The sequence below is a fragment of the Bubalus kerabau genome, chromosome 2 (assembly GCF_029407905.1).
Source record: "Bubalus kerabau isolate K-KA32 ecotype Philippines breed swamp buffalo chromosome 2, PCC_UOA_SB_1v2, whole genome shotgun sequence".
In the NCBI taxonomy this organism is placed as follows: domain Eukaryota; kingdom Metazoa; phylum Chordata; class Mammalia; order Artiodactyla; family Bovidae; genus Bubalus; species Bubalus kerabau.
Genome location: NC_073625.1, coordinates 71,448,694 through 71,473,000, shown reverse-complemented (window position 1 = coordinate 71,473,000; position 24,307 = coordinate 71,448,694). Strand labels below are relative to the sequence as shown.

Here is a 24,307-nt window from a genome sequence, read left to right as displayed (position 1 = left end):
ACAACTAGAAAGACATGTGAAATCAACCACTGCTTGAGTTGGCAAGTGAGAGAAGGCCTGTGAAATTATGAGTGTGACACATTCCATCAACACCAGTCACAGCACAGCTTTTAGAGGAGAGAGGTCCAGAGTGAGAAATTAAGACAGAGTAAGTGTTTTCCAGTAGTCATGTATGGATGTGAGAGCTGGACTATAAAGAAAGCTGAGTGCCGAAGAATTGATGCTTTTGAACTGTGGTGTTGGAGAAGACTCTTGAGAGTCCCTTGGACCACAAGGAGGTCCAATCAGTCCATCCTAAAGGAGATCAGTCCTGGGTGTTCATTGGAAGGACTAATGTTGAAGCTGAAACTCCAATACTTTGGTCACCTGATGCAAAGAGCTGACTCCTTGGAAAAGACCTTGATGCTGGGAAAGATTGAGGGCAGGAGGAGAAGGGGACAACAGAGGATGAGATGGTTGGATGGCATCACCGATTCAATGGACATGAGTCTGGGTAAACTCTGAGAGTTGATGATGGACAGGTAGGTCTGGCATGCTGCAGTTCATGGGGTCACAAAGAGTCGGACACGACTGAGCAACTGAACTGAACTGAAGTGTTTCCTGTATCAATTTAAAAATCCATTTTTTACCTACCACGTCAAGGGCTAGCTGCTGGGGCTCCTCAATGGAGATAGATGTCTCATTGGGGGTAAGCCGCCAGAATCCCCAGGCTGCCTCCATCGTCCAGCATGGCCATCTGGGGCATGGGAGCCCTCTTCCCCTTAAGAACTGACAGTGGTCCCTCTTTCAATGACTTGTTTATTTACAGGCTGGGCATGATCTGGGGCTCTTTCTGGCAATCTCAGACCCAGTAGCCAGTTGACTTGCTTTTGAAGCTGTCCCCCATGTTGATCTTATCCCCAGATGGATAGATGGACTTCCATGGCCAACTTGGGTTATCCTGAGGCCACAAGGCATGGCTGACAGCGTCAGCCATGCTCATTGTGCATGAGCCCTGGACCGTCTTTTCTCACATTGGATTCTCTCTTCCTCCTGAGCTTGGTCTCAATTATTAAATACCCCCAAGGACCATATCTAGGAGCCAATGTCAGGAGAGACTTCTGGTTCCCAGATTTTAAATTACAACAGCTGTATAGGGCAGGATTTTGGTAAAGAACCAGGAAAGCCTGAAAACAGGGACTCTCACTGCACTTTCCCATCCTGAGGCAATAAAGATCTAATTGCAGAATGGTATTATAATTTAGGGCCTTCGCTGGTGGCTCAGATTGTAAAGAATCTGCCTGCAATGCACGAGAACCATTACAATTTAGAAATCCATTTTCAGGCCATTTTTCTTCATGCCCTAACTTATACAAAGGTCAGGCATGCTAGAATATAAACTTAAGTTTCTCCTCTTTTTTTAAACTCTTTAATTTGAAGAATTTCCCATTTTTAAGGATACACTGCAAAAGTGTTTACTCTGGTTTGGTTGAGTAACCTGCAGCCTAGAAGAAGAGCGTGCTGCTAGAATGGAATCCAGCATCCCAGAAGCATTTACCAGGAGGTTTTAATCTAAAGGGATTCAGGACAACCCCCAAATTCCCTTTGAACCTGATGGGATTTTAGGCATTCTCTACTCTCCCATCAATTATTGATCAGACATCTTTGGGCCCTGTGATACTCTGCGCATGACGCCCACCCCAGCACAGCTGGAGAAGTTCTTTCAAACCAAAGTAGGCCGGTTGCCAGGACTTTCTTTAGGAGGGATCCCTCATCTACAAAGCTTCTGTCCTACACTGGGGTGTATTCCTCACGACTGAGCATTTACAAAGTTTATAATTCAGACTTCTGGGTAGCGGCCAGCCTGATACACTGTCCATAGCAGTGTGGAGGCTGCCAAGATCTGGAGTGAAGGGGGCCCAAGAGATGCAAAGCAAAAATCTCGGAGAAATTGGAGTTGGGCGCTGTGGGAGAAACAGCATGGAGTTTAAGGTTTGAGGGTGGGCAGGCAGATAAATTCTCATGGTAGATTTCTAGGCATAGAATGATGTGACTAGACAGCAGAAGAACCCAAAATGCTTTGCTTTAGCTTCCTGGCAGCTAAGAGAAAATTAGAATTCATCTGACAATTTTGTCTGACATAGACAGCACAGAGTTTGACAGAGCAGGGACATGGTTTAGGAATAATGTCTAGGAAATCTTTCCCTACAAGGGCGTAGAGATAAGAAGTGAGAAAGAGACCTTGTATGAGTAACAGTGAGACATGGAGAGCGAAAGACACAGAGACAATCAGAGTCAGAGACTGCTTTTGGGCTTCTGACTGGTCAAAATGACCAGAAATCACATTTTCACCACGTCCCAAAGGATGATGTCATCTGTAACCCAAGCAATATTTAAATCTGCATGGCCTAGGGAATTCCCCTGCCACCCCTGGGCATAATGCTGTGAGAAAACAGAGGTTAAGCCCTGTGGGTCTTGAAAGCCAAGAGGAAAGCGAGAGAAAGAAGGTAAGAGCTAAAGTCAGGGCCCTCAAGCCTCAGTGGAGGCAAGGCCAGAGGTTTACTTTGACTTTCCAGATTCCTGGGGTTTCAAGACCAGAAATGATCTTGAGGCTGAGATTGAGTCCAGGTCACGGTGGTCAGAGCACCAGATCATAGCCACTACACCAATGGTTAGTAACCAGATTCTTCCACTTTGCAGAAAAGAATGGCTTTACCCTGGGCAAAGTACTTGGATGCAATCTCAAAAATGACAGAATGATCTCTGTTCATTTCCAAGGCAAACCATTCAATATCACAGTAATCCAAGTCTATGCCCCAACCAATAATACTGAAGAAGTTGAAGTTGAATGGTTTTACCAAGACCTACAAGACCTTCTAGAACTAACCACCAAAAAAGATGTCCTTTTCATTACAGCGGACTGGAATGCAAAAGTAGGGAGTCAAAATGTACCTGGAGTAACAGGCAAATTTGGACTTGGAATACAGAATGAAGCAAGGCAAAAGCTAACAGTGTATTGCAAGACAACACATTGGTCATAGCAAACACCCTCTTCCAAGAATACAAGAGACGACTCTACAAATGGACATCACCAGATGGTCAATACCAAAATCAGACTGATTATATTATTTGCAGCCAAAGATGGGGAGTTCTATATAGTCAGCAAAAAGAAGACTGGGAGCTGATTGTGGCTCAGATCATGAACTCCTTATTGCCAAATTCAGGCTTAAATTGAAGGAAATAGGGAAAACCACTAGACCATTCAGGAATGACCTAAATAAAATCCCTTATGACTATACAGTGGAAGTGACAAATAGATTCAAAGGATTAGATCTGATAGAGTGCCTGAAGAATTATGGATGGAGGTTTGTGACATTGTACAGGAGGCAGGGATCAAGACCATCCCCAAGAAAAAGAAAAACAAAAAGGCAAAATGGTTGTCTGAGGAGGCCTTACAAACAGCTATGAAAAGAAGAAAAGTGAAATGCAAAGGAGAAAAGAAAAAATACCCATTTGAATGCAGAGTTCCAAAGAATAAGAAGGAGAGATAAAAAAGCCTTCCTCAGTGATCAATGCAAAGAAATAGAGGAAAACAATAGAAGGGGAAAGACTAGAGATCTCTTCAAGAAAACTAGAGATACTAAGAGAACACTTCATGCAAAGATGGGCACAATAAAGGACAGAAATGGTATGGACCTAACAGAACAGAAGATATTAAGAGGTGGCAAGACTACACAGAAGAACTATACAAAAAATCTTCATGACCCAGATAATCATGATGGTGTGATCCCTCACCTAGAGCCAGACATTCTGGGATGCGAAGTCAAGTGGACCTTAGGAAGCATCACTACAAACAAAGCTAGTGGAGGTGATGGAATTCCAGTTTAGCTATTTCAACTCCTAAAAGATGATGCTGTGAAAATGCTGCACTCAATATGCCAGTAAATGTGGAAAACTCAGCAGTGGCCACAGAACCGGAAATACATCAGTTTCAATTCCAATCCCAAAGAAAGGCAATGCCAAAGAATGCTCAAACTACCGCACAATTGCACTCATCTCACACACTAGCAAAGTAATGGTCAAAATTCTCCAAGCCAGGCTTCAACAGTAGGTGAACCATGAACTCCCAGATGTTCAAGCTGGATTTAGAAAAGGCAAAGAAGCCAGAGATCAAATTGCCAACATCCGCTGGATCATCAAAAAAGCAAGAGAGTTCTAGAAAAACATCTACTTCTGCTTTATCAACTATGCCAAAGCCTTTGACTGTGTGGATCACAACAAACAGTGGAAAATTCTGAAAGAGATGGGAATACCAGACCACCTGACCTGCCTCCTGAAAAATCTGCATGCAGGTCAGGAAGCAACAGCTAGAACTGAATATGAAACAACAGACTGTTTCCAGATGGGGAAAGGAGTACATCAAGGCTGTATATTGTCACCCTGCTTATTTAACTTATATGCAGAGTGCATCATGAGAAATGTTGGACTGGATGAAGCACAAGCTGGAATCCAGATTGCCAGGATTAATATCAATAACCTCAGATATGCAGATGACACCACCCTTATGGCAGAAAGCAAAGAAGAACTAAGGAGTCTCTTGATGAGTGAAAGAGGAGAATGAAAAGCTGGCTTAAAACTCAACATTCAGAAATCTATGATCATGGCATCTGGTCCCATCACTGCATGGCAAATAGATGGGGGAACAGTGGAAACAGTGACAGAATTTATTTTGGGGGGCTCATTGCAGATGGTGACTGCAGCCACGAAATTAAAAGATGCTTGCTCCTTTGAATAAAAGCTATGACAAACCCAGACAGCATATTAAAAAGCAGAGACATTATTTTGCCAACAAAGTTCAGTCTACTCAAAGCTATGGTTTTTCCAGTAGTCATGTATGGATGTGAGAGATGGACTATAAAGAAAGCTGAGCTCCAAAAAATTGATGCTTTTGAATTGTGGTGTTGGAAAAGACTCTTGAGACTGCAAGGAGATCAAATGAGTCAATCCTAAAGGAAAGCAACCCTGAATATTCATTGGAAGGACTGATGCTGAAGCTGAAACGCCAATATTTTGGCCATCTGATGTGAAGAACTGACTCATCTGAAAAGACCCTGATCCTGGGAAAGATTGAAAGCATGAGGAGAAGAGGATGACCTAGGATGGGATGGTTGGATGGCATAACTGACTCAATAGACATGAGTTTGAGTAAACTCTGGGAGTTTGTGATGGACAAGGAGGCCTGGTGTGCTGCAGTTCATGGGGTGGCAAAGAGCGGGACACGACTGAGTGACTGAGCTGAACTGAACCCTGGGCGGGGATTGGGGTGTGGGGAGGGTTGGGGTGGGGGCATCTACCAGGATTTTACATAAAAGAAGTAAAATTCAAAGAAGTGGCTAGATTTGGGAAATCAATATACTAGTCTAACAAAGTAAAGGGGATTTGTGCTTCAAGGAAAAATAAATTATGTGAAAATGACTGGGAAAAGGTAGATAAGGGTTTTTTCAATAAGGTCTATTATGTAAACTTCTCTTGGTGTTGATAATCTTCTTCTGGCTTTGTGGTTGAAAAGTGAGGGGTTGGGGTAGGGAAACATTCACAGAGGAAAGTGTATGCCCTGCTCTGCTTTTAGGCAAATATAGGAGGGCCAGGAACTCTTCCTGAATCTGTTGATCCCAAAAATCTTGCAGCTCAAAATAATCCTTATACTACAGTGACATATTTTGGGATGGCATTTCCTGATGCCCTCCACAATCGATTATCTACTTTTAACACCCATTTAAAGCACTGATTCTCTGCTTTTTGGTCCCAGGATCCTTTATATTGTTAATATTTATTGAGGATTAATAAACCTCTTTTATGTGGATTATATTTATCAATATTTACAGTATATTTATAGTATTAGAAATTAAAACAGAAAGATAGATGTTAAGTAATTCACTAAAAATAACAATAAATCTATTATTACTTACATAATATATTTTATGAAAATAACTATATTTTGGGGGGAAAAAAGGTGGTGAGAAGAGGTGCTTTCTTTTACATTTTAAAAAAATTCTTTAATGTTTGGCTTCATGGACAGTAACCAGATTCTAACATTTACTTTTGCATTCAAACTGTTATGACATAGGAAAAAAATACACTGTTTATAATAAACTTGTCCACCTTCTCAGATTCTAATTCTGTGAGCACTAGTTACCATTCTGTGGTGGTGGTTTAGTCATTAAGTCGTGTCCAACTCTTGTGACCCCATGGACTGTAGCCTTCCAAGCTCCTCTTCCCATGGGATTTCCCAGGCAAGAATCCTGGAGTGGGTTGCCATTTTCTTCTCCAGGGGATCTTCCCAGACTAGGAATCAAACCCATGTCTCCTGTATTGCAGGCAGATTCTTTACTGACTGAGATATGAGGGAAGTCCATTCTGTAGGTAACTGAAAAATGTACAAATGCTCTGTTTTCTGGTAGAGGTTCAAACGTCTTCCCTTGAACTCTGTGGGAAAAAAGGTTTGCCTACATCAGCAATTTATTGCAACATTTCTTTACTCCTACATAAATTTGGGATTTCAAAATTTTTTTCTTTAAGCCACTTCCCTTATATACCTTGTTCTCTCAGTTAATGAGTAAAATAAAGCTTAAATGCATGATTATTTTATATACAAAGTGAAAGTGTTAGTCTCTCAGTCATGTCTGATTCAGATGTGGCCCTATGGACTGTAGCCAGCCAAACTCCTCTGTCTTTGGAATTCTCCAAGTGGAATACTGGAGTGGGTAGCCATTCCTTTCTCCAGGGGATCTTCCCGACCCAGGGATCAAAGCTGGGTTTCTCCCACTGCAGGCAGATGAGCCACCAGGGAAGCCAAAGGAGGGTAATAGTTTTACCTGTTCTTTTAAAAAGTATCTTTCAACAACACTTGTGTAAGATTAGAAAACTCCATTGCATATTCTTGAGAAAAATGAGTGATAAAGAAAAAATAATGACTTGGTATTGTTAAGAAAGTAGTTTTAAACTTTGCAGAGCCCCAGTAATCTGAGAAACTCCCAGGAAATTTCAGAATCATATTTTGAGAATTACTATTTCATGCATTGGAGAAGGAAATGGCAACCCACTCCAGTGTTCTTGCCTGCAGAATCCCAAGGACAGGGGAGCCTGGTGGGCTGCCGTCTATGGGGTCGCACAGAGTCAGACAAGACTGAAGTGACTTAGCAGCAGCAGCAGCAGCTTCACACGTTTAAGAAGAGTAGTCTCATTCTACACAGTTGATGAAAAGGATTTTTTTTTTAATCAAGTAACAAAGATGGTCTTGGGAACATAACAAAATCTGAAAGAAAAATGTAAAGAAACTGAATAATACATTTAGCAAAGAAATGAGAAATTATAAGAGAACAGGATATTAATATTCAAATATTTTAAGGGCTTAGCATAGAAGACTGACATCTCTCAAGCAAAGGTGGGTTTTCATTCCCTTTCCCTTGAAGTGGAAATTTAATGACTTGCTTCTCATGAATAGATTGACAAAGATGTGAATGACCTTCCACATCTAGGACTTAAGTCACATAAGATGATAGAACTTACCTGTTTGTCTCTCTGGACAATCATTCTTAGGACCTAGCCAGCATTTTGCTAGGAAGAAAGCTCAGGTCACATGGAGAGGCCACAAGTAATCTTGGTCACTGGCACAAGTTAAGGTCCAAGTCAAGAGCCAGCATCAACTACCAGACATCTCAGTGAACAATACTTCAGCCATCAGCCTTTGGAAACCAAACTAAAGCTGAGTAGAGCAGAGACAAGTGGATGATTGCCAAATTGTGACCAACTTGCAAATGCATGATCAAAATATATGTTGTTGTAGCCACTAAGATTTGTAGTAGTTGTTAGGAAGCAAGAAATATCCAGAACAAAGAGCAATTATTTCTTGAAGGGTTATCTCTAAATTTTTGCACCAGTTCCATGGAGACCAAATTCAGTTGACTATATAAAGACTTTGATCAGTTCAGTCACTCAATCATGTCCAACTCTTTGTGACCCCTGGACTGCAGCATGCCAGGCCTCCCTGTCAATCACCAACTTATGGAGTTTACTCAAACTCATGTCCATTGAGTCGGTGATGCCATCCAACCATCTTATTCTGTGTCATCCCCTTCTCTTGCCTTCAATCTTTCCCAGCATCAGGGGCTTTTCAAATGAGTCAGCTCTTCTCATCAGGTGGCCAAAGTATTGGCGTTTCAGCTTCAGCATAGGTCCTTCCAATGAATATTTAGGACTCATTTTGTTTAGATGGAGTGGTTGGATCTCCTTGCAGTCCAAGGGACTCTCAAGAGTCTTCTCCAACACTACAGTTCAAAAGCAAAGATTTTTCAGCACTCAGCTTTCTTTATAGTCCAACTCTCATATCCGTACATGAGTACTGGAAAAACCATAGCTTTGACTAGACAGATCTTTTTTGGCAAAGTAATGTCTCTGCTTTTTAATATGCTGTATAGGTGGGTCATAACTTTTCTTTCAAGGAGCAAGTGTCTTTTAATTTCATGGCTGCAGTCACCATCTGCAGTGAGCCACCAAAAATAAAGTCTGTCAACTGTTTCCACTGTTTCCCCATCTATTTGCCATGAAGTGATGGGACCAGATGCCATGATCGTAGATTTCTGAATGTTGAGTTTTAAACCAGCTTTTTCACTCTCCTCTTTCACTTTCATCAAGAGACTCCTTAGTTCTTCTTTGCTTTCTGCCATAAGGGTGGTGTTATTTGCATATCTGAGGTTATTGATGTTAATCCTGGCGATCTGGATTCCAGCTTGTGCTTCATCCAGTCCAGCATTTCTCATGATGTACTCTGCATATAAGTTAAATAAGCAGGGTGACAATATACAGCCTTGATGTACTCCTTTCCCCATCTGGAAACAGTCTATTGTTCCATATCCAGTTCTAACTGTTGCTTCCTGACCTGCATACAGATTTCTCAGAAGGCAGGTCAGGTGGTCTGGTATTCCTATCTTTTGAAGAATTTTCCACAGTTTGTTGTGATCCACACAGTCAAAGGCTTTGGCATAGTTGATAAAGCAGAAATAGATGTTTTTCTGGAACTCTCTTGCCTTTTTGATGATCCAGCAGACGTTGGCAATTTGATCTCTGGCTCCTCTGCCTTTTCTAAATCCAGCTTGAACATCTGGGAGTTCATGGTTCACCTACTGTTGAAGCCTGGCTTGGAGAATTTTGACCATTACTTTGCTAGTGTGTGAGATGAGTGCAATTGTGTGGTAGTTTGAGCATTCTTTACCATTGTCTTTCTTTGGGACTGGAATTGAGACTGACCTTTTCCAGTCCTGTGGCTGCTGCTGAATTTTCCTTTGCTGGCATATTGAGTGCAGCACTTTCACAGCATCATCTTTTAAGATTTGAAATAGCTAAACTGGAATTCCATCATCTCCACTAGCTTTGTTTGTAGTGATGCTTCCTAAGGCCCACTTGACTTCACATTCCAGGATATCTGGCTCTAGGTGAGTGATCACACCATCATGATTATCTCGGTTGTGAAGATCTTTTTTATACAGTTCCATGTATTCTTGCATGGACTTCCCTCACAGCTCAGTCGGTAAAGATTTTGCCTGCATTGCAGGAGACCTGAGTTCAATTCCTGGGTTGGGAAGATCCCCTGGAGAAGGAAATGGCAACCCACTCCAGTATTCTTTCCTGGAAAATCCCATGGACAGAGGAGCCTGGTGGGCTACAGTCCATGGGGTCACAAAGAGTTGGACACGACTTAGCGACTAAACCACCAAACCACTATGTATCCTTGCCACCTCTTCTTAATATCTTCTGCTTCTGTTAGGTCCATACTATTTCTGTCCTTTATTGTGCCCATCTTTTTATGAAATGTTCCCTTGGTATCTCTAATTTTCTTGAAGAGATCTCTAGTCTTTCCCATTCTATTGTTTTCTTATATTTCTTTGCATTGATCACTGAGGAAGGCTTTCTTATCTCTCCTTGCTATTCTTTGATGGTGGAAATCTTTGATAGACTTTGATAGTGAAAATCTATCCAAAAAATACAATCACAGAATGAGCACACTTACTGTTCTTCTTCTTTTTTTTTTGATTTTCCATATGAGTAAATATAGGGGCTTCCCTTGTAGCTCAGACAGTAAAGCATCCACCTATAATGTAGGAGACCTGGGTTCAATTCCTGAATCAGGAAGATCCCCTGGAGAAAGAAACGACAATCCACTCCAGTACTCTTGCCTGGAGAATTCCATGGACAGAGGAGCCTGGTGGGCTATAGTCCATACGGTAGTGAAGAGTTGGACACGACTGAGTGACTAACACTAGACATAGCAAGATAAAATGATTTGCTTTTCTTCTCCTTAATGGCTTAGTCAGAACTAGAACCAAGGAAGCCTGAATCTTAATCAGTTTTGTTTTCCACTGCTCCTCTAGGAAAGCCTTGATTTCCCTACTTCCAGAGATCTTCAAAGAGCTTGTCTTTCTACTTGTCAGGAGAGTGATATGAAAGTGGGATGGACCTTTTGAGCAGGTGATATAGAAGCACCTTTCAAACACCAAGATATTATAATTCAATGATTTAAAAAGGGCAGGTGGCATTCCCCTGGTGGTCCAGTGGTTAAGAATCTGCCTACCAATGCAGGGGACATGTGTTCAATTTCTGGTCTGGGAGGATTCCATAGGCTGCATGGCAATTAAACCCATGCACCACATCTAATGGAACCTGTGCTCTAGAGCCCACCTGCCAAAAATACTGAAGCCCATATGCACTGAAAGAAGAGAAACCAGCACATGGAGAAGCCCACGCAGTACAACTAGAGAGCAGCTTCACTCACTGAAACTGACAAAGTCCATGTGCAGCAACACAGACAAATATAATAAGATAAATACAAGAAAATACAAGAAAAATTTTTAAAAGGACATGAGTTTGGCCTATGAGAAATAACAGTCTTTTCTTTAGCATATCTCAACGCATTTCTGGGGCTCTCTGTCTCTCAAACTAATAATTCATATGTATATTTAAAATCTGAAATACTATAGTATTTTAGTTAATTACCCCTCAAAGAGACTGAGGGCTGCAGCATGCATTTATGTCTTCACAGATTCATGTTTTTTACATTTAAGGAACTAAGGCTATTTAATTTCATTTCATCCAACCCAAATTCTTTCAAGTATAGTGTCATCTGATTCAACTTTTATCCTTTTTCTATTTTTCTTGTGCTAATATTTACATGTCAGAGACAGATAAGAATATTTTGCTATTTTGTTCAATTATACATTAGTAGAAACATTAAAAACAAAAATATAATCATAGGAAGAAGAAGAATTTTTATTACAGGGCTACATAGGCGAGCTGGAAATATGTTAATTGTCACTACATGGAATATTTGCCTTCTTTCCCCATGATTATAGCTAAAATATATAAGATGTTTTTTAAAAATCAAAGCAAAAGGCTATTTTTCAAAAGGAAGAACAGTCTAATGTTAATTGCCATTTCTATCAAAATTTTTGAGGAAAACAATAGAGAGTAGTGGTTGACAGGTCAGATCTGTAGCCAAACTGCGTAAGCTCCTATCTCAATCTGTGTGTTTCTTCACTATCTTATCTAAGCTGAATCACAAAACTCTTTCTAATTTCTTCATTTGTAAAGTGGGGATGATCATAATAGTACCAAATTCATTTGATGGTTATAATAGTGAAAGAATTAAAATTCATAACAATACTTAGAACAATGCTTTGGCACATGGTTTGTGCCTAATAAGCTTTGTTAATCAATAATATTTTGTGCTCCTCTTTCTTGTGATGATTAATTACAAAGCTCAGTTTTGTAGATTTATATACCTGACATTTCTTTGAAAGTTGATGAATAAATGGCTTCAGACTTAACTGAGGCATAACAATAATCTGCCCATCTATTTTTCTTTCTATTTTTAAATCCTCTAAAATTTTGGAACTCAGATGGTTTACCATCACCATAGAACTAGTTAAACTTACTCTAACCTGTCACTTCATTTTGCTCTCATTAAATTTAATTTTTACCTTAGGTTCTTTGCTTTGGAGATCTTGTGAAAGCTTGCCTCATTCTAGGGGTGGAGTGGGGATGGTTCATACAATTCCAAAAGATTTACAATATTACCTTTCACTCCTTTTAAATCCAGCTATATTTAAACCTTTGTGTCATATAAAATAGGCATCAAGATTTATTACCATCCATATAATTAGCCAATTTTCCCAATGCCAGAGATTAAGCCATCCATGTACAAGATGGTCAGCATCTTTATCATACACCAAATGCTCATACATTAACTGTTCTATATTAGGACTCTTAAATATAATCCATTGTATATTTCTTTTTCTTTTCCTGTGCCTTACCATACTGTTAACTTTTATAAATATATAACAATAGTCATTCTTTGCTGAGAAATATGTATCACTTTGGATGGTAATTACAAACTGTAGAGTATAATGAGAAACCTGTTTTATTTATTTATTTTTCTTTTTTTTTAATTTTATTTTATTTTTAAATTTTACATAATTGTATTAGTTTTGCCAAATATCAAAATGAATCCGCCACTTGGATGGGAGAAACCTGTTTTAAAGCCAAGAAACAAAAGTGGAAGAAATCCAGTCACTGAGGAATGAGTAAGTCAGGAAGAATGTGGATGACATTAGTACTCAAATGAAAAGCTTATTAATTCTCAAACTGAAACTATTGTTTGAAGTACATGTCTGATCTTCACGAGGCTGACCGCATGTGACATTCAGACAGATGTTTCAGCCCATTTATCATCCATTAAAGGTAGTACCTTACATTACCAATGCAAAACTTGATCATTAGCAATACACCCTGAAGCATTAGACATCATAACACAGAAGTTGTCAATAGGTCCCAGATGCCTTGGTGTCACCTGACAGGTGGCAGACTTAGAGCGTACCACCCTCACCTTTCTCAGACTTGGTTGTGGATATGAGATAAGAAAGGAAGTGAATGAAAACTTCGACAAAAAGCACTAAATCACTTAAAAAATGTAAATAACCAAAAGCTGCTTCCCGTGTGACACATTCTTGTCCATGTACTGTTATCTCCAGACAACATTTTGAAAATGTATCCTTTTCTATCTGTTGCTCATATTGTAATCATTTTTTATCCTGGGATTTTCATAAGGATTCTGGAGGATTTGAGGAAGACCAATTAATCAATGCCAGAGTGGATAATGATTTATGACCAGGGTAAAAATAGGAGTGCATACGTTTCAATGTGGTCCCTTCTCTCTGTTGATCAGAATTTTTTTTCTTTCTATTGGAATGCCTCCAAACATCTTGCTGGCAAAGAGGGTGTATTTTTTGAGATAGCAAAGTTGTTTATTGAGCCACTGAGTTCAATCAGCATCAGTAACTCCTGCGGTACAAGGAAAATTGGAAAGAAAAGGCTTAGTGTAAATTCTTCAAATATGGAGCAATCCATTAGCTGGTTCAGCAAGTCACAGAATGGACCTTATAATGTGCTACATGGCATCTGGAGTGTGTGTGTCTCTGTGTTTTAAAATATATGGGACAGTCTCTTCTCATGCAAGCATTTTATTACGCTGCCACATTTACACCCAGGCATTTGGATAGCTGTGCTGGCATGGCACTCCCAGCCAAAATAAAAACAGATATAATATTTCCTTGAGTTCTACTTTTATCCTTCAAGATGTCTGGTGCAAATATTCTATTAGATTTTATCACCTTTGTTTCCAAATCATAAATTGCTTGACAAATACCGTATCATTGATGTGTATCATAGAATAAGATAATATCTTATTTCGTTGATGAGTGATTATGGTATACTACCTTTACACTGCTGAGATTTATGGTACTCCATTCAGCAAGAGCTACTATAGGATGGTGAAATGAACAGTAATAAAGTTGGCAGGCTGAATGCTGCAAAGTGTGTCTAATGTCTGAAAAAGGAGTCTGCTTTTATGCAAATATAAATTGGCTGTGACGCTTGTAATTCTGGAATCCAAACATCGAGTTTGTGTCCTCTGTGTGACCCACTGTGGTTTGAAAGGCAGAATGGAGATAACGGGCAGAGAGGGCGAGGATCGAGAAGGAAAATATTAATGCTATTTGTAGACAGTTGTTAAAGGTCAGTGCTTATTAAAGAAAAAGACAGGAATAGACTCCCAACAAATTACAATCTTAGTAATAAAAGAGTAAAGGACTGTTGTTACTTTTCTATAGCAACAATGAGGGTTATCTAATATCCAACACTGCCTTTGGTGTTAAGTAAATAGGAGATTTCATTTTATTAAGTGTTGTGCATACTGGGGTGGTTTAGTGGCTAAGTTGTGTCCTACTGTTGTGACCCCATGGACTGTAGCCCACCAGGCTCCTCTGTCCATGGGATTCTCCAAGCAAAGATACTGGAGTGAGTTAACATTTCCTTCTCCAGCGGATCTTACCGACCCAGGAATTGAACCTGGGTCTCCTACATTGCAGGCAGATTCTTTACTGACTGAGCTATGAAGGAATCCCTAGCAGTATTCCTTTTGTGCAGGAATAACAAACAACAGGCAGGGAGTGGTGCCTGGTAGATCAGACCTACTGAAACCCAAGGGTTGGTACCCAAAGTCTGTTTTAAACCATAATAAAGAGTCCCCCATATAGCTGTTAATGTAAGAATTGAGAGCTCTCTCTTTATACCACTGCACTGATTACTGACTGTTTGCTCTGTCTGATATTCTCCTTCTTCTAAAATTCTTGCTCTCTGTTAATGCTTCTTGCAGTAGTAGCTATGTTTTCTTGATTCCATCTCCTAAGCACCATCATTGGTCCAAGGGTGAGAACCTGACCAAAGCTGGTAAAAATAGAATTCCCTGATGTTGAGGTCACTAGTCCAGGATTGGGAATTCCATCCTATCAGACGAATCAGGATATGTCTATCTCTCTGAGATTTGAAAACGTAAGATGGAAAATACAGACTCTATTAAAAACCCTGTTCTTCTGCCCTACAAAGGAAGGCCTTATAGCTCTTCTGTATTGAGAAAAATGATTTGAGTAGACAAATGGCCTTTAAGTTGGTGCTTTAAGTCCTGTTTCTAGGGGTTCTTAAGCCTCATCTGTACTCGTAGCTTCTTATACATCAGACATTCATCTCTACCTTCTATTCCTTGAGCTAAAACATTTCTTATTTTACCTAACTAATTCAATTTGGGATTTTGTAATTACAACGAGAAGTACTGATATAATTTCCAAGGAAGATCAATAGTTTTCAGATTGTGAAGACAAGGAGTGCTACATAATAACTATGGTGTATATAAAAAAAAGTTCTTGTGCAAGATTTTGTGTCTAGAACTGACCCCAACTTTTTCTTCATAAAATTATTTATGTAAACTATATTTCAGGGGTTAAATAATGCTGCAGAGCTTTAAATGGTTAAGTGTGACACATATCAGTGGAGACAATTTTATTCATTTTATAATGTGATTACATCAAATAGAGGACATTAAACCATTACTCTTTATTCCAGCTGACCAAAACCTTTGTAAATTTTCTATATGCAAATTAGTACAAACTTAGTTGGATAACCACTGAGCAAAAATATAAATGCAAAATTAAAAATGGAGGGATTTGAGTTGCTTGTTTCCCTTTTTTAATTTTTTTAAAAAAATGTTTGGCCAATTCTCCAACTAGGGATCGAACCACACCCCCTGCATTAGAAGTGCAGAGTCCTAACCACAGGACAACCAGGGAAGTCCCTCGAGCTGCTTATCTGTTTTGCAGAGCAAGTTCTGTGCAATTTCCCCCTGCTTTTTGTTGTTGTTATTTAGAATCATTTGCAGCTAACATGCAACAAACACTGAAGATGGAACTCACAATCAAGTGGAAGAAAGTAACAGTGAAATCCAAACACCACAGAGAGAGAGAGATGAGAGAAGAATACCCACTCATCAGGGTTATGTTGTTAATATAAAAGAGTTCATATCCAAGAATGTGTCTTTTTGGAATGAGAAGGTCATCACGGTACACTAGGTGTAGATAAAGCCTTTCTCCATCCCAGTTCCATTCTTCATATGTGTGCTGATTTGGAATCCTTTATATTTATTCTTGTCTTTTGCTTCCTCTTCTCTATCTTCCTCAGCTTTCTACAGATCCACTGATTTCCCATATGAAGATTCAGCATCCCAACTTTCCTGAATTAATCCCAGTTGAACTAGACTACATTTCGATAGCAGCCATAACACCCTCTCCTTAATTCCCACTGAATCCAATGGGGTTATGAAGAATTGTTATGGTCCTAGACTTATTATTAAGGGTCCAGGCATTATTCTCTCCCAGGCATTGCTTGCTGCTAATTTCTGTAAAATAGAAATAGCGCTATATGTTCCATGGGGTCACTGTGATGATTAATTTTTAAAATGGAGAGAAAATACTTAGGCAAATAATTCTCATAATATTAATATATCTACAGTTTTTATATTTGTTAGTGATATCCATACTTAGTATTATTTCTTTGCCACATTAATATTAACTATTTGCAGGCATTATCTTCAAAGGCTAAGTGATGGGTACCTCTGTCTCACCCAAATTAAAGGCCAGTTTTCAGAATTATTGTTCTTTCAATATTCCCCCATCTGAGTTCATTAGTTCAACAATTCATTTATCCAAGCTAATATTTTTCAAAAAGAAGCAGGACAAAGAAGGCTTACGTTCAAGATAAGAAGTGAGGCAAGGAGATAGCAGAGATGACTCAGCTAGTTCAGCCTCAAGAGAGACGGAGGTAACAGAGTGGTCATATACAAATATAGTAATAAGGACATGAGTCTTTATTCCTGAAATGGGATGAGAAAGACTGGAGGAAAGAGGTCAAAGTATCTTGCTAGTTTTTCCAAACTATAATCATAACCCCTGCTCTTAAGAAGTATGTATATAAAAGAAAAAACTGGCACATAAATATACAATGAAATACAGGGTCCTAAGTGTTACGTAGGTAAATGTTTATGAACAGATACTATATGTAAAACACAGTGACACATCAGTGTGCTAGAAACGACTCTTGTCATGTGTAATCAGTTGTGTTCGACTCTTTGGGACCCCAGGGACTATAGCCAGCCACACTCCTCTGTCCGTGGGATTTCCTGACAAAGATACTGGAGTGAGTTGCCATTCCCGAGCCAGGAATCGAACTCACGCCTCCTGCAGCTCCTTGCACTGCAGGCGGATTCTTTACCTGCTGAGCCATTGGGAAAGCAGATTCCAACCTGTGCACAAAATCTAATCTGGTACATATTCATTCATCTCAACTTTCAGTGACGTCATAATGCTACAAATCAGGTCCTTTTCCCTTTTTTTCTAACCTAGAGATCTGTTTGCTTTTTTTTTAAACACTTACCAGAAAAACACAACTTAAATTATTTAAACCTGATTTAATGTTCAAATCAAATCCATCTTATTTTTTTATATCATACTTAACCCCATGATGTAGGTACTATTACTATCTCTTTTTCACAGATGCATTGTTTCAGAGTTTTTGTGACTTACCCAAGGAAATTAGTGGTCATATCAAATTTTGAATTCAATCTAATTCCAGAATCTGCAACTCTGAACATGACTCAGCCCACAAAGGGCTATGTATGGAGATGGTACCTTTTATCAAAAGGCTTCACAAAACTGCTGTTCAGTTTTTCTCTGAACAGGAGAAGGAATGGGCTGCAAAGATATGGGGAAGCATAGAAGCTGGATGTTCTAGCTCCGATTTTGCCCTAAATGAGAGAGAGAAAGGAGCCAAGAAAGATTTTGATCCTTTTACACTGCTAAGATTGACCTGCTTTTACCTTATCTCCAGTTACATTTTTATGAATTAAAAAAAAAAAAAAAACCCTCACTAACTGCAAACTTCTTTCTTCCAAATATCCAGGCCAGTATCTTAAGTTATTTTTAACACCTTTCTTTTCTTTAGAAATGTGACTCAATTGATCGGTGTGATTCAATTAATCAATATATATGAGCTCTACTTTAAAAATACATCCAGAGTCTGACCACTATTAATCAACCTTCAATGCTATCATCCTCCCCCAGACTATCTTTATTTCTGCCTACAGTAGTTTTTTCTTGTTGTTGTTGGTTTCTTTGATTCCATTCTTGTCCTGTGGAAACTTCACAAAACATCCAATGAAGTAAAATCATCATTTCTCTGCTTAAAACTCAGCAATGGCATTCTGTCTCACTCAGAATAAAGTCTTAAGTACTGATCATACTTGTGTTTCAGCAGAACCACACTGGCTGAGCTATTTGACACTGAACATCATGAGAAGAGAGAATTACTTCTACAGAACTGGGGCTGGAGTCAGAAGAAGTCCAGGACTCTGGGAAGGTATCCTGGGAATGGACAGAGCCAAGTAGGTATGCATGGTAGGCAAAACTCCACCTCAACCTCAAAGGCTGATCTATAGAATACATCACACCATAGAGTTGTCTAGATCAAGGTGTAAGAGTGCTGAATATTCATATCTACTATTACATACCATTAATTATTATTTAAGAGCTCTGCCTAGAGAGACAGATGTTCCAAGCTAATCCCCACCCTATTTGTGTAAGTTGAATAAACTCAACATCACGAAGACATTCATGTAGAGATGTAGGTTCTGGGTGTTGAAATCAGAGTAAACATGGAATTTGTAAAGTGATCCCAGAAAACGTATATGAAGTACAGTGTCTACTATAGTCCCCCATTTCAAGATAAGATCCATTCAATCCTCACACTAAATTCAATGTACTGATTCTTCAGATGGTGCCTGGTAAAGGCACCCAACTCCAGTACTCTTGCCTGGAAAGTCCCATAGATGGAGGAGCCTGGTAGGCTGCAGTCCATGGGGTCACGAAGAGTCTGACACGACTGAGCGACTTCCCTTTCACTTTTCTCTTTCATGCACTGGAGAAGGAAATGGCAACCCACTCCAGTGTTCTTGCCTGGAGAATCCCAGGGACAGTGGAGCCTGGTGGGCTGCTGTCTATGGGGTCGCACAGAGTCGGACACGACTGAGGCAACTTGGCAGCAGGCAGCAGCAGCAACATTAAAAAAATAATAATAATACTTGAAAGATCCGAAGTTAAGCTACAACTAGCCAACACTGCTAAAGTTAGCCCTGAGGCTTAGGTGATATGCAACATTTATCTCCTTTCACTCACCCTTGGCCAACACTTTCAAAGCCCTGGATTAATTAAGTGGTGGGGAGATGCAGATCTTTATACCTCAAATGACTGAGCCTTTGGTACTGTGCCCCTGTTTGACTCTGATCTTTTCATGGTTAAAACAGACTTAAGATCTCTAAGGACACTGTAATGTATCTCCAGAGGTTCAGCTGAACTGCTTTCTGCCTCTTTGTATAAAAGCAGTTCTACTTCCTCATAATAGTCAGAGTCAATTACCACTGCCAATATGGTAACTTTCTTGTCTGCTGGTCTACTGGAATGAGGAGCCCAACATGGCTAGGTAGATATCATAATTTTTGAACTGTAGACCTGCCAAGTTTAAAAGGGCTTCCCTCATAGCTCAGTTGGTAAAGAATCTGCCTGCAATGCAGGAGACCCCGGTTCCATTCCTGGGTCAGGAAAATCCACTGGAGAAGGGATAGGCTGCCCACTCTAGTATTCTTAGGCTTCCCTTGTGGCTCAGCTGATAAAGAATCCACCTGCAATGTGGGAGACCTGGGTTTGATCCCTGGGTTGGTAAGATCCCCTGGAGAGGGAAAAGGCTACCCACTCCAGTATTCTGGCCTGGAGAATTCCATGGGCTATACAGATATCATAATTTTATAACTGTAGACCTGACAAGTTTAAAACTGAAAGGACAGAAGGCACACATTCTCTAAATGAGTCACTAGGAGTGATGACAAGAGCAGGGGTGGGGTCCTTCTACTTTCATCCTATCGTTTCTGGTTTAGGTATTCCTATTATTAGAGATTCAGGACAAAATTGGATAAAGGTATATACCATATCTGAAAGGGATCCTGCAACAAAGCAAGATAGTATTTATAAATTGGAACTTTTGTTATGCCTTTGAGTGATCGTTGCAGCATTGTATCAGACTAGCAGGCTCTGAGTACTACAGAAAATGGTAGAGCTAGTGATCCTTTGAGACATGCTCAATATTACAATCATTTTAGGACTTCCCTGGCAGTCAGTGGTTAAGACTCTGTGCTTCCAATGCATGGGGTGTGGGTTCTATTCCTGGTTGGGGAACTAAGACCCCACATGCAGCACAGTGTGGCCAAAAATATATATAAAATAGCTTTTATGCAAACTGTATCCTTTGGTGTGAAGAAATATTAGATAAAGTGAAAGTCACTCAGACGTGTCCGACTCTTTGTGACCCCATGGACTATACAGACCATGGAATTCTCCAGACCAGAATACTGGAGTGGGTAGCCGTTCCCTTCTCCAGGGGATCTTCCCAACCCAGGGATTGAATCCAGGTCTCCCATATTGCAGGCAGATTCTTTACCAGCTGAGCCACCAGGGAAGCCTGATATTATATAAGATAAAATGCCAGTAAATCAGACACACTGTACATCTTTAAAACTAACCAAGACATTAATGGCAGGAAATGAAAACACATATCAGCATATCAATTACTATCCATTCTAGAGTGGATCGGGCCTGCAATGCAGGTATAATCAACCTGCTACCAAGTGGCTGATGGATCTTGAGTACCAATAACATATCAAGAGCCCAGCATCACAGTTTGTTGACAAGTTGGATATTTAGCAGTGATAGTAGCTATATCTGGAATTCCCTGGTAGCTCAGTTGGTAATGAATCTCCCTACAGTGCAGGAGACCTGGGTTCAATTCCCATATCAGGAAGATCCCTTGGAGAAGGAAATAGCAACCCACTCCACTATTTTTGCCTGGAGAATCCTCATGGACTGAGGATTCTGGTGGCCTCTGTGACAGTCCATAGGGTCACAAGAGTCAGACACAACTTAGCTACAAACCACCACCACCACCTGCAGTAGCTGTATCACATTTGTCAGAAAAAGTCCATGTTATTGGATTCATCTATCAAGTCTTTCCTGGCTAGTCCATTTTTGGGTCTATTACGTGAACAAGGCCAAAAATGAGTACAGAGGGTATCTGTCATACCCAAATAAGTCATTCTGTCCATCTGCTGGTTTAGTACCCCCCTATGTAATGCATTCTATCTGGTTTGCATTAATGTAGTCTACAAAAATCTGCACACAGTCTGACGACTCCCATGGATCCAACCATATGCCTTTGATCTAGAATTTCTGTTTCAAGTCTTGCTCTTTCCAAGATACTGATCAGCCAGCCAAGCCTTGTACCACCAGTCAGGGATCTGAGTATGTCTCTTATCACAGGCCACTTCTTTCTCCATGTGAGATAGAAGACAAGATGGAATACAGAAGTTCTGTCTTAGGGGAGGATTTTTTCTTGCCACTGTCTTTCAGTACCCATTATGCACAGGGCTGTGATATGGCAGGAATGCCCAGACCATCAGGATCTCCTTGGACTATATCATGACATAGAAGGAGAGTTCAAATTATAGTGATCAAGACTGGATTTGATATTAGTTATCGTTTGCCGTCATTATAGGGCTTCCCAGATGGCTCAGTGGTAAAGAATCTGCCTGTCAATGCATCAGACATGGGTTTGATCCCTAGGTTGGGAAGATCCCCTGGAGAAGGGAATGGCTATCCACTGCACTATTTTTACCTGGAGAATTCCATGGACAGAGGAGCCTGGTTAGCTACAGACCATGGGATCACAAAGAGTCTGGACACGACTGAGCATATGCCCTCACAACTGAGGGCATACATACATTCCCTCAATACAAGCATATTTATCCCAATTAAAAACTCAAGGCTAAGCACCTGCATGATTGCAGCAGCCTCTCAGTTCCCTAGGGCTGGGCTCAGACCAGCAGAGTCTGCATCCAGGTATCTACCAGGAATTCACTGACACCCCTTCCTGGAAGCCAGCCCTGGGTACTAGACCCTGAGAGCAGCTCCTGGCCCCTTAGGATCTCTGGCCTCCACCCTGCTGGGCCATCCCCAGCCTTGGGGAGGACCTGAGAAAGGGCATATGGACAAGGCCCAGGTCCTCCCAGGCAGGGCTGCAGAGAGCAGCCAGGCTGGGGACCCACTTATCCCTGGGTGCAAGGTGTAGGTGGGTCCCCCGCTCGCCATCATCATCAGGGATGACATCGACTGGCCTTACGGCATGGAGTTCCAGGCCGTGTTGCAGCACCCGCAGTCAATAGCAAAGAACACCTATGAGTATTTCACCAAGATCACCTCGAGTCTGAGACCGGCATCAACTGGGGCAGAGTGGTGGCTCTGCCAGGTTTCAGCTACTGCCTGGCCCTGCATGTCTACCAGCGCGGCCTGACCAGCTTCCTCGGCCGGGTGACCCGCTTTGTGGCCAACTTCCTGTTGCATCACTGCATTGCCGGGTCGACTGAGCAGAGGGGTGGCTGGGAAACGGCCCCATCAAGAACATAGCGATAGTTCTCACTGTATTTTGTTTGGGCCAGTTTGTAGTAGGAAGATTCTTCAAGTCATGACTCCTGGAGGAGCCCTTGGGAATCCTGAGACCCCTGTGTGGACTTTGGCCCAGACTTCTCCCCTCACCTCCTCTCCTGCAGGCCTCCCCATGCCCACCCACCCTGCCTTAAAAGTGCTGAAAGCTTCAGTAACTGGGCACCCCAGTTTTGGAGGGCCCCTCCCCAGAGGTCCAGCAGACTGCCAGGGTGTACCACCACTGCATGGTGCTAATGGGCCCCCTCTCAGAGGGACTGTGGCCTCCTCCCTTAGCTCTCTGGGACCCCCTCAGCCCTGTCTGCTGGCTGTGGGGGACATTGATAACTTGGGAAAGCAAGAGGCTGGGAACCACTTCTCTCCAAGGAGTTAAGGGTCATAGCTTTTTATAATTATCCTTGGGAAGGCACCAGCCATTCCCTCCACTCTGCCTAAAGCCCGAACATCTTGGGTGTGGGGGTTAGTAGCTCTATTCTTCTCCCAAATTCAGCAGTTCTGGAAGGCAGAACTTGAAAGCTGGGCCTAGAGCCCAGTTCCTGGCCCTTCCTAAGCATCATGTGCCCCAGGAACAGGACTGGTGGGGGTAGGGACGAGGTACTGCTCAGGTCTCCCCCCGAGCCCCTGTTCCCACTCCCTGCCCCCTGCTTACCACCACCACCATGGCCCGTATTGCCTTTGCAGTTGGACTCAGAGATTCAGTGGGGTGGGGGGGGTGCAGTGAGGGTGGAGTGGGGTACAGACCAGAGCTCATCACCTGCCAAGCCTGCCTCCTATGGTCCTCATGCCCTCCCTTCCTCTCACCTGCTATCACTGTATCCCACCCCAGTGAAGCGCAAGTGAAGCTCACCACACCCCCATCACTTCCGATAAGGAAGGCAGGCGTCTTGGATGAGTGGAGTGCTGAGGCCCTCATGTCATCTGGACTACAGGGTTTGGGACTGCGGTTTGTTGTTGTCAGGGGAAGTGGGGTGGGGAGCGCATCTTGAAGTTTCTGAGTGAGAGAAGGGCTGTTAACATTGCTAGTACCCCAGGTTTGGGAATATCCCCTGTGGCCTGGGCACAGTGTAATCTGGGGTTATGCATAGGAGAAGTGTGACTACTTGAACTCTGCCCCCAACCTCTACCTTCTGCACCCCACACCTGCCTGAGCCCCTCCTGATGGTGGGGTACAAGTGTCTCATCTATCTTGCACAGCTGCGGGATTCAGAGGTCAGGGGAGAGGAGTTCTTGATTAAATTCAGGGAGGGGATGCAGATGGAGACAGTTGGCCACCTCCCACACCCTGAGTGTGTCTGAAAATAAACTGCAATCCCCCCCAAAACAAACCAGTCTCAGGGCTGGAGAGGAGGAGTGACCACAAGATAAGACTGTGTTTTCTCTAGAATTGGACAAGGATCTCATTTACCACCTGACATTCTACTACAATGGGTGGGCACAAGGGGATTTGGGGTTCTTGGTAACCAACAACTTTGAAAAATTCTGCATATTCACCCTGTCCTAATGGACACAGATCCCTTTGGGTAAGGTTGGGTGAATTCCTGTTGCATTTCAGGATTCTTCCTCAAATGCACCTGTATCTTTTTCAGTCAAGTTAAGGTCTGGAAACTGAGTGGAGAATAATGATTTTCCACTGGGGTGGTTAATATCAGTTTATTTGCTTTCAATCTTTATTGATTATATATGTTAAGTTACACTTACTTGGTTCTCCATGTATCTGGTTCTTAGGAAGGGTGTGGTGTATTAGCCATCACAATAGATCCTGGTGGGTCAGAGTCAACTGGTTTTCATTTCAA

General features: G+C 41.4%; 1 pseudogene; it reads left to right on the top strand.

Annotated features, from left to right (window-relative positions):
- The first annotated feature begins 1,667 nt into the window (after window positions 1–1,667).
- On the top strand, window positions 1,668–22,540 carry LOC129644437 (bcl-2 homologous antagonist/killer-like; annotated as a pseudogene).
- The last annotated feature ends 1,767 nt before the right edge of the window (window positions 22,541–24,307 follow it).